The sequence below is a fragment of the Zingiber officinale genome, chromosome 8A (genome assembly GCF_018446385.1).
Source record: "Zingiber officinale cultivar Zhangliang chromosome 8A, Zo_v1.1, whole genome shotgun sequence".
NCBI lineage: Eukaryota > Viridiplantae > Streptophyta > Magnoliopsida > Zingiberales > Zingiberaceae > Zingiber > Zingiber officinale.
In genome coordinates, this window is record NC_056000.1 from 24,688,445 (window position 1) to 24,699,285 (window position 10,841).

General features: G+C 37.1%; 1 pseudogene; it reads right to left on the minus strand.

Moving 5' to 3' along the window:
- Positions 1-9,203: 9,203 nt before the first annotated feature.
- On the minus strand, positions 9,204-10,609 carry LOC122010611 (annotated as a pseudogene).
- Between the last annotated feature and the right edge of the window lie 232 nt (positions 10,610-10,841).

Sequence of the window (10,841 nt, forward strand, 5' to 3'; positions counted from 1 at the left end):
TATGGTGATGTCGCCTCTCTATGCGGGTCCGGTCGGCTTCCTGGGTCCTTTGCCTCGTGTTGAGGGGAGGAGACCGTCGTTCGGCTCTCCGGGGAACAGGATTGGACACAAAGGGAAGGCTTCGGCAATCCCTCGTGTTGTGCGTATCCGTTTGGTGGAATTTGCAGAACATTGGGGTCCACCTCTTCTTTGGCTTGGGCCGAGCGGCAGCCACTTCTTGCACGTGCGATCTGGTGTGGGGAGATCGAATTGCTTCAGCCCTTGGTCCTCTAGGTGGTTGCTGAGCGGAGTGCTGCTTCCGCTCGGCATGAACAAGTGCACGCTCGGTTGGAGCTTCTTTTTTCCGAGCGGCTTGCGCTTCTTCCACGTTTATGTATTCGTTGGCCCGATGTAGCATGTGATCATAGTCTCGGGGCGGCTTTCGGATGAGCGACCTGAAGAAGTCCCCATCAACAAGGCCTTGTGTGAAGGCGTTCATCATCGTTTCCGATGTGGCTGTTGGGATGTCCATCGCCACTTGGTTGAATCGCTGGATGTAAGCTCGAAGCGATTCTTTTGGTTCTTGCTTGATGGCGAACAAGCTAACGCTTGTTTTCTGATAACGCCGACTGCTGGCGAAGTGGTGGAGGAAGGCCGTTCGGAAGTCCTTGAAGCTTGTGATGGATCCGTCCGGCAGTCTACGGAACCACCGCTGAGCCGATCCCGAGAGCGTGGTAAGGAAGACTCGGCACTTCACTCCATCAGTGTATTGGTGGAGCGTGGCGGTATTATCAAACTTACCCAAATGATCATCCGGGTCCGTTGTTCCATTATACTCGCCGATCGTAGGGGGCACGTAGTGCTTGGGCAGAGGATCTCGCAGAATGGCTTCCGAAAATTGGCGGTTGGTCCGCTCGGGAGATGAGTCCGTCCGGGGAGCTTTCCCCTTCCTGTCATCCCGCCTTGGCATTTCATCTGAGGAAGATCCTATATCTCTTCGGGCTGGCGTGGCTCCAGGGGTGCGAAATAAGGCCCGGTGGAATGCGACGGTGGTTGGAGGCTCGGCCCCCCGACGCGGACGTTGCTTGTTGCTCCGCCCGCTCGGTTTTTTGCTTTTGCTCCACGAGTTTGGCGGCCCTTATCTCGACCAGGCGTCGAGTTCCTCCTTGAAAGCGCCACCGTGTGTTGTCGTCCAGCCCCGTCCATTGCCGGATGCAGGAGTGTTCCCACAGGCGGCGCCAATTTGATCTGTCCGAGCTGTCAGTTGACGTGACGCTCCAAGGCTCGCTGATGTAGGTCTCCAACTAGTGTCGAGATGCTCCGGCTATCCTGCACAGAGTCGAGCCGGGAAGGGATTCCCAGCGACGCCCAAGTCGGGTAAATCACGATGAACAAGGTGACTCGTAAGTCTCGAGTACATACCAGATCCTCTCGTCGATGAAACCCGAGGTTCTTTATATAGAGTCAGAAAGGTTTGGGCACGCGCCAAGGTGCATAAGTGTCCCCGTCCTATCCTAGGTATGCTGTCGAAAGCTTACCGTCCTTTCCTAGGTACGCTACGGAAAGTTTACCCGACCCATATCACATCAAAGCATGCCCTCGATGGGACAGAATCCCCTGTCACAAGATTTGGAGCATGACACACACGTGAAACCTACAGGTTGTCAGAGAAAGAAATCCTCTGGCCCTTTCCTTTGCTCCAAACTTGTAGTCCGAGCGGAAAGATACCTAAACATCCGACCGGACATCCGCAGTGGTTTACTTGTGCTTTGTGGAGACTAACAAACAGGGGTGCTTTATGACTGTGATCGGTCAAAAGGTCAGCTCGGTCCATGACCTTTTTAACTGAGCGTCGGAACCCCGATTTGACAGGGTGCCTACCAACTATAAGTGCAAACCGGCCGGACCCTTCCGGGTACTCGATTCCATCGGCCGGCCGGCAGTCCAGTCGGACCGGCCATCTATGGCCATCCGTCCGGTCGGACCACACTCTCCTCTGGGTGGGCGGCTGTTCCGGTGACTTCCACTTGGCGTTGACTTTGCAAGAGAAGGGGGGGCCCGCTCTTACTACCGGATCATTTACTCCTAAGAAAAATTCAACTAAAAATACAAAAAATATAGCTTTACACAAAAATAATTCAAGCAAATTAACAAATTCATAAGAGTTAAATATTAATCTTAAAAATTTAAATTTAAACTTAAACAAATCTGAAATTTTAAATGATAATAATGATAAATTTAATATTGATCTAGATAAAATTAATAAATTTTTAATAAAATATTTAATAATCTAAATAATATCAAGACAAATTCAATCCAAAATCAAGATAAATTAATTAATAAAAATTTAAATATGAAAGATAATTCAATTAATTTAACAAATTAAAAATTAATAAAAACTTAAATAATCTTTTAAACAAAATAACTTAACTGTTTAAAAAATTCAAAACTCAAAATTAATAAAAAGTCAAATATTAAAGATAATCTTTTAAGAAAAGATAAGTTAATTAATTCAAAATTAAAAACTTGAACTAACATTACAATTAATTAAGCCTTAACTAAAAAATTTGATTAACTTTAATTAAACAAAACAAAAGTTCAATAATTTAGGGAGAGACATCAAACTAGTTGACACCTCCAAAACAGTAACTTACCCGGTAGGGTAATTAAGACTAGTTTAAAAAGGGATAAAAGTTTAACTTGACCAACGGTACTGGTGAAGTTTTGGATAATAATAAGTTAGGGAAACTCTGTCTATGCTTATCTAGGAAGATATGGCTTCAACCTGGTACATTTAGCTTAGTAAAACTAACTGAAACTACCATTTACGGATCCTAACTGGTTAGTGTTGGTGCAATATTCTCTAGGTCAAGGTCGACCTGGTTGACTAAGCTTGAGATGACTCAAGCTTGAGTCTTGATGTTTGAGTTTCGATGTTTGACAATATATGGAGACTTATAATACATGGAGATTACAGGTGCAATCGTTCATTTGGAGAGATTGTTGGTACAATTCTCCTCTGATCAAGGTTGGCCAGTTCGATGTGAAGAAGAGTCAAGTAGGTCAAGATTGATTGAATACTTGACTGAGAGGTCCTGGTGAGTGAAGTCAGACAGTTGGAAAATCCTGGTGAGTGAAGTCAGGTGAAAGACCTAGTGAGTGAAGCTAGGCAGAGGAGAAGTCCTGGTGAATGAAGCTAGGTAGTTGGAAAATCGTGGTAAGTGAAGCCGGGTGAAAGTCCTGGTGAGTGAAGCCAGGCAGATGAGAAACCCTAGTGAGTGAAGCTAGGTGAAAGTCCTGGTAAGTGAAGCCAGGCAGGTGGAAATCTAGGTGGGTCAAGGTTGATCGGACACCTGGTATTGAGAAGTCCAAGTAGGTCAAAGGGTTGACCGGATACTTGGCACGAGGAGAAAAGTCCAAGTGGGTCAAAGGCATTGACCGGACACTTGGTGAGGAAGTTTTAGCAGGTCGAGGGTGACCGGATGCTAGGCATGATGCCCCAACAGATTATGGTTGACCGGATGTTGGTTTTAGGGACTTTAGATGTGATTTGGCAAGTCACAAGTGAGTCCAATCGATCAACCGATCGATTGACTCGTGCCCAATTGATCGGTTGATCGATTGGGTGAGTCCCGTGACATTTATTTCCTCCAAATTGATTAGTGAATCGATTGGGAAGGAATCAACGTCGCACAGAACACCTCCCAACCCGATCGATTGGAGGGCAGGAAATCGCGCGAGAACCCTGAATCGATCGGTCAATCGATTCAGGTGATTTTCAGAGAGCACAGAGGTGCTCTAGATCGATCAACCGATCGATCCAAAGCCTCCCTAATCGATTGTGAGTAATCCAATCAATTGGAATCCGACCGTTGGCGCTAGATAAAGCCGTTGCAAGCATTTTCTTCAGCAGACCTTCACCCGATTCATCTCCAACAGATACAGCGACTTCTCCATAGCTCACGGCTAGTTCTTGGAGACTCTTAGAAACAAGTGTTGGTCAATTTCCAAGGTTCAAGAGGCAACAACAAACAAGAAGAAAGGCAAGCTAGGGTTTCTACCGTGTAAATCTTGTAAGGTTTACTATTTTATTAGCTTGTAGTTTGTTTCTCTTGTGTATCTTTGTGTGTGAGTCCTGTACAGGCTTCTCTGCCTTCGGTAGTTACCGTAGAAGAGTGTTTTCATAGTGGAGAGTGTGTGTCGTGTGTTGATCCTTGGATTAGTCACCTCTTCTTGAGGTGGATACCAAGTAAATCCTTGTAATTGTGTTTCTTGTATTTTTCGCTGCATATCATCACCAAGAAGCAAGCAACGACGAGCATGACGAGCTATTCACCCCCCTCTAGCACATTTCGACCCTAACAGTTAGACCAAGATTTTGTATTAAACTCAGTGGATAAGACTATTTAAAAACCTCAAAGACATGGTTACTCTAATGTAGTCCAGGTGATTCACCATAGCTCAGAAGTTTATCCAAAGAATGCTTATTTGTTAAGGTCAAAGCTACACATGAATTTAACACAAAGTTAAACTCAACTTTGAAATTGAACTTGATTCATCTCACAAAATCATAGGATTCCCTGATTAAAAATATAGATCGGGTGATACGACTAAGACAAAATATTTAAAATTAAAATTAAATTAAAATGAAATTTAAACTAAATTAATTTAAATTTAAATTAAATTAAATTAAATTAATTTTAAAATTATTTTTAAAAATTATTTTAAGAAAAAAATCTTTTAAGAACTATTTTTTTAAAAAAAAAAAGTCTTTTAAAAATTATTTTAAAAATCCTTTTAAAAATTATTTAACAAATCCTTTTTAAAAATACTTTTAAAAAATATTTTAAAAATCCTTTTAAAATTTATTAAAAAAATTATTTAAAAATTATTTTAAAAATCCTTTTAAAAACTTTATTTAAAAATCATTTTGAAAAAATATTTTAAAAATCATTTTAAAAAATTATTTTAAAATCATTTTAAAAAATTTTAAAAAAACCTTAGACACATAATTTAAAACTTAAACCTTAGTTAACAAATAATTAAATCAATTAAAATTTAATTAACTTAAACTTTAAACTGAATTAATAATTAATCAAAATTTAATTAAATTAAAAACTCAAAATATTAATCTAAACTTAGCTTTGCTTAAAACATTAACTTTACTCTAATTCACTTTAAATTTTACTTTACATTAAAAAGTTAATTAAAACTTAACCTTAATTTAACTAATCAACTTTAATTTTAACGTTTATCAAAATCTTAACCGAAAATCATAACCTTAATTCAACTTAACTTTACTTAACTCTATTTAATAAATTTATCTCAGGCTTACAACTTAGTTAAACATAACTCAACTTTAATCAATAATTTGTTTAAGTTAAACTTAATCAACACTTAAAATTAAAAGTAATGCTTTCACTAGTCAACTAACTCAATCAGTTAATATGAAATGTTAGTTGTAAGTTGTTTTAATCAAATAAGTATTGAATTGAGTCGAGTAAAAGATAATTAATAAACCATTAATAATGATTGATTGTTATTGAATTAGTAACAAATTATTTCATTTAACCTGAAACTTAATACACCTAAGGTTAATTATTTTTACAATAATTGATTAATGATTAATCAAACATAAGTGAACAATCAAAATAAGGTGTAAAATAATATATTTGATGAATATTAGTGTTAGGAACAGTATATCCTCTAAACACTTAGGTAGAATTTTTTATAGCTAACAAAGATAATCAGAATGTGTTAATTATTCACTTTGTCACATCTGCATTGAAATTTAACATACTTAAATCCTACTACAATTTAAGAGTGAGGGTTAACTTAAGGGGGAGGATTTGCTTGGACAACTTAAGAATGATTTTCAAAAATTATATTTTAAAAAAATACACAACTTTAAAAGTCTTTGAATAATCAGAATTTTTTTTTTGAATAGTTAAAAATTATTTTGAATTGATACTATAGAAACAAACTATATATATATACTTTTTGAAAATATTTCCTACCAAAAATCATTTTAAAAACATTTACTAATCTTTTGTTGAAAAATGTATGCCTAAAAATTATTTTAGGAAAAAAGTTTTCCTTTAAAATTTTTTATTGGAAAAATTTTCTTTAAAAACTACTTTGAAAATCTTACTTAAAAACTTTTTCTTTCAATTATTTTGACAATCTATTTTAGAAAAATTCTCTTCAAACTTACCTTGAAAATTTTAAAAAAATTACTTAGAAATTTTTGAACAATCGCCTTGAAAAATATTTTGAAAATACATCATTTGAAAAAAAAAAAACTATTTTCAAAATCATATTTCAATTTTTTTTTCCTTAAAATTTTTTTTGAAAGTTTCCTTGAAAATCTAAGCCTTAATTTAAAGTGCTACCCTTGTGGAAAAATAAAATTTACCAATATTTGAGGAATACACTTAATTTCAATTGGCAAAAAAAAAATTAATCAAGAGAATTAGAAATGCCAATATAGGTTTTGCCATTTTCTTGAAGAACTTTTGGGCAATCTAGGTTTAATTTTTAAGTTAGCTAAGATTAAGGATACTTAGATAGGTAATCTAGGCAATTTTATTTATGCTAAACCTTGCCATGTTATGTTTGCACATCACATGCCATAACACCATATTTAATTTTATATTTTTCATTCATGACTTATTATGAAAAATACAAAAATACCATGTCATGTCATACATACATCATGTAATTATAGGAATCTTTCTTTTGAAAGCTATTTCATTTTGATGTATGCCATAACATTATTATGCATTATGTTTAATTCTTTAAAAGCAAGGACAAATGGCATTTATCAACAAGTGATTTCAACAAGTGTTGTCAACAAGTGGTATTAACAAGTAACATCCTAAGTGGATGTTCAATATCCACAAAATGCCTAGATAGATATGCATGATCCCTAGATTAGGGCAAAACCAAACTTTATATCTCACAAAGACCAATAAGATGACTTGTATGTGTGTTAGTGCACATTAGATACAAGTGAGATGTTAGGATGATGAACAAAACTCAAGATGTTGATTTAGTGCATTCTTTTGAGTTTTAAGTTCATCAAAACATATAGTTATGTGTTTTCCCATCATTGGGAAAGCTAATGTACAAGTAATGTGCATTAAGCCCAAGGAATATGGTGGGATATTGGTTTTGAAAATGTTTTTAAAATAATTTTAGAAAACCTTGGTGAAGGATATCTTTTGATAGTAATCACCATTGAATAGTTAGACACAAACTTAAAGAAAACACTAAAGTTTTTGCAAGTTCTCAAGTTTATGTCAATCTTTGAAAATATGATGTATTTTCATAGAAAACTATTTTTCCATGATAAATTATACCCTAACTAATGTCTACACAAATTTTTATGATTTTTAGAATTTTGTAGAATTTTCTAGGGGTTTCTGAAATTGGCTGAAATTGAATTTCAACAATTTCAGGCCTTCAATCGATCCGTGGATCGATTGGAGTGCCTCAATCGATCAGCCGATCGATTGAGAAGGCATTTCTCACGAGCAGAAGCTCGCTGGATCGATCAACCGATCGATCCAAGAAGACTGATTCTATCAGTGGATCGATTCAGCAGGGTTCAATCGATTGAAACCCAACTCCAATCGATCGAATATGCTGATTTTGGCTGGGAAGGTCTGATTTCAGCATCTTTGAACCTATTTTAGTCTAGGTAACCATTCCAAACCCCTGAAAATACATTTGTATACATAAAAAGGATGTTTTCGTGTGGAAAACAAGGATGGATTGGTTAAGGAAGGCTAAGTTGAAGTTTAGGTTGAGGTTTGTTTCAAATTTTGAATATTTGAACCTCAAAACTTCTAAAATTGGGTTTCCTAAAGTTTTAGGGATTCCAAGTCATTGTTGGTGCAATGACAGAAGTTACCACCATGTCTTTAGGGGGAGGGACTCTTTAAAGACATGAAAATTATTTTTCATGAACTTTGGAAGGTGGTTAACCTTCCGTTAAGAACATGCTCAAGGTTAAGCGTTTGAACTTTAATGGGGAGTGGATATCCTCATTGTTCAAGTGGTTTCAAGTGGATAATGTTCAAGGATGGGCATTTGCCTACATTGGGGGAGAATGTAGGGTTAAGGATAATGAAGGGTATGGGACCTTCATTATCGTGTTAATCACAACGAGTGAAGTTGTGAACAACGATGAGCAACTCTTCAGGGGGAGAGTTTTCAACAAGTGAATTTGTTGATGTGTGCCCAAAAATGGGGCATGGTTTGATGTGTGCCAATAGGGGGAGAATGAAAGGGAGTAAGTTAGGATTTCATTACCTAGAGGGAGTTTTCCCTCTTAGGGGGAGAATGAAGGGCTTAACTTATGTATTCATTACCCAGTGGCATGAAGCAGGTTTAGGCTATGGGATTAGCCTAACTTACATGTGGTATTGTAAGTGATAGTGTTGGTATTGTCAAACATCAAAAAGGGGGAGATTGTTGGTGCAACATCCCTCAGGTCAAGGTTGACCTGGTTGACCAAGCTTGAGTCTTGGTTTGGGTTTCGATGTTTGACAATGCAAGGTTGATTGAAGAAGAGTCAAGTAAGTCAAGGATGACCGGATACTTGACTGGGAAGTCCTAACTGGGATGTTAGGCAGAAGGAAAGACCTAGTGAGTGAAGCTAGGCAGTGAGGAAAATCCTAGTAAGTGAAGTTAGGTGAAAGTCCTGGTGAGTGAAACCAGGCAGAAGAAAATCCTGGTGAGTGAAGCCAGGTGAAAATCCTAGTGAGTGAAGCTAGGTGAAAGACCTGGTGAGTGAAGCCAGACAGAAGAGAAGTCCTAGTGAGTGAAGCTAGGCAAATTGGAAGTCCTGGTGAGTGAAGCCAGGCACGGGGAAATCTAGGGATGGCAATGGGTCGGATTTGGGTCGGATTTTATATTCTCCGTACCCATACCCATTTATTATATTCATCCCCATACCCACCTCCATACCCATCGGGTATTTAACTTTCATCCCCATCCCCATACCCATCGGATGATCGGGTATCCATACCCTACCCATCATCCTATTACTATCTACAATTCTCATTTAAAAAAATGAAATCTACTCGGAGGAAGACTTACTACTTGTAATTATAATTCAGCTGCTATTGGAAATAAATCTAAATCAATTTATTAGTCATCAAATTAGGTACGTACTTCTTCAGGATCGCCCAAAGAATTAGTAGCTTTTGGATTGACCTTCACACAAACAGGAAACCAAGGGAAGAGCCTCCGCCCGGAATAGCTTGCACCTTCATTGAAGGGCGTTCCTGGATGGTGAGGAATTCACAGTTAGCTCTAAAATGCCGATTGAACGACGTTGACACTGATTAAAAAAATAACTAGTAAACTGAAGCATGACTTTCAAAATTAGCCATCAAAAGTGAAAATGTATGCACCTGCATGTGTATTGGTTGTCATATGTCATAGGAGTTAAGTAATGTTTAAACAATGAATGGAACACAAGAGTCATTCCTCAACAATTAACTACGGACTTGTTCAACAATTGTGAACAAAGTTTCTTGTATATTTCTTAGAGTGGGTAGAGTGGAAGGGGGAGGGAAAGCTTAGGATTGTTTACATGGGATGACAGAGAAAGCACTATGTTGCTGAAAAAGAATCTGGACCTATTTCAACTTCCATAGTGTGCTCATTTCAAAATATACAATCAAAAGGGTTGGTTAGCCTGCATATGCACTTACCTAGCACGCCTAGGCATTTGAACAGCCTTGAGGTGCCCTCTGTCCATTACTAAACTTTTGTGCTCCTCTCTTCATCATGTTGATCTGACAACAAAATATTCATTTCAAAATTTTTAATGTTGTAACAAATAAAATAGCTAATATTCAAATTCTTTTTGATCAAGTCAAAATGCCTAAAATATATTTTACATATTTAAGTGTTTGTGGTGAGCATATTATTTAGTGTGATCTCAAAAAACATAATTTACTAGGATTGGGTTACATTTGTTCAAATGTGGAGAATCGTAGAAGAACTTGCTTCAAAACAGCTCTATTTACCACTTTCGTCAACTGAAGAAATATAAATCAAGAGTTATAGATTTCAAAAATGATATAGAAAATCAAGTAATAACTATAATAGGTTTTATGGATACAGTAAAGTCAACAAGTTAGATATAAATGAAGAATCTCATAAATCATAAAATGCTAAAGAACATATATATAGCCAGTTATCCACAATTATCCACAGTGCTTTTCCATGCAAAATCTCATCAATAATGAATTTATAACCTAAAAATTCTCCAAATATATATTCCATGCAAAATGTAAGCTTCTTCTGTTAACTATAGGGATCTAAGTGAGGAATGCTTACCGTGATAAAGTTTCCATAGTTCTGCCCATTAGCTCACTGGTAATTGTTTGCTAGATTCCCTTGGATACCAGTAGGGATCTGCTTGTTATCAACTTGTGTTGTAGGAGTTGGTTTCTGAAGAGGTTCAACAGGCTCTCCAGTAGATTTAAAAGCTGGCTTCTGAACAGGTTCAGCAGACTCTCCAGCAGATTTAGGAGCCTCACCACTACCAAATAGGTAGCCAAGAGAACTTTGACCCCCTCCGCAGCTAACTCCATGGCCCATTTTCACTTTTCGATCTGCAGATGTACATTTTGTAATGGTAAAAGCTAATTTCACAAATTCTAATCCAACACTCAGAAACGCACAAATCCGAGAAGCACAATAAGAACTAAGACAATGCCAGTTATACTGTAACTTTATGAGATCTATTTTATTTCACAATTCCTGTCAAGATGAAGACTTACTAGTATTTTATTTCCAAAATGATACAATTTTTGATACTTTTCTTGGAAGAAATGACCTTG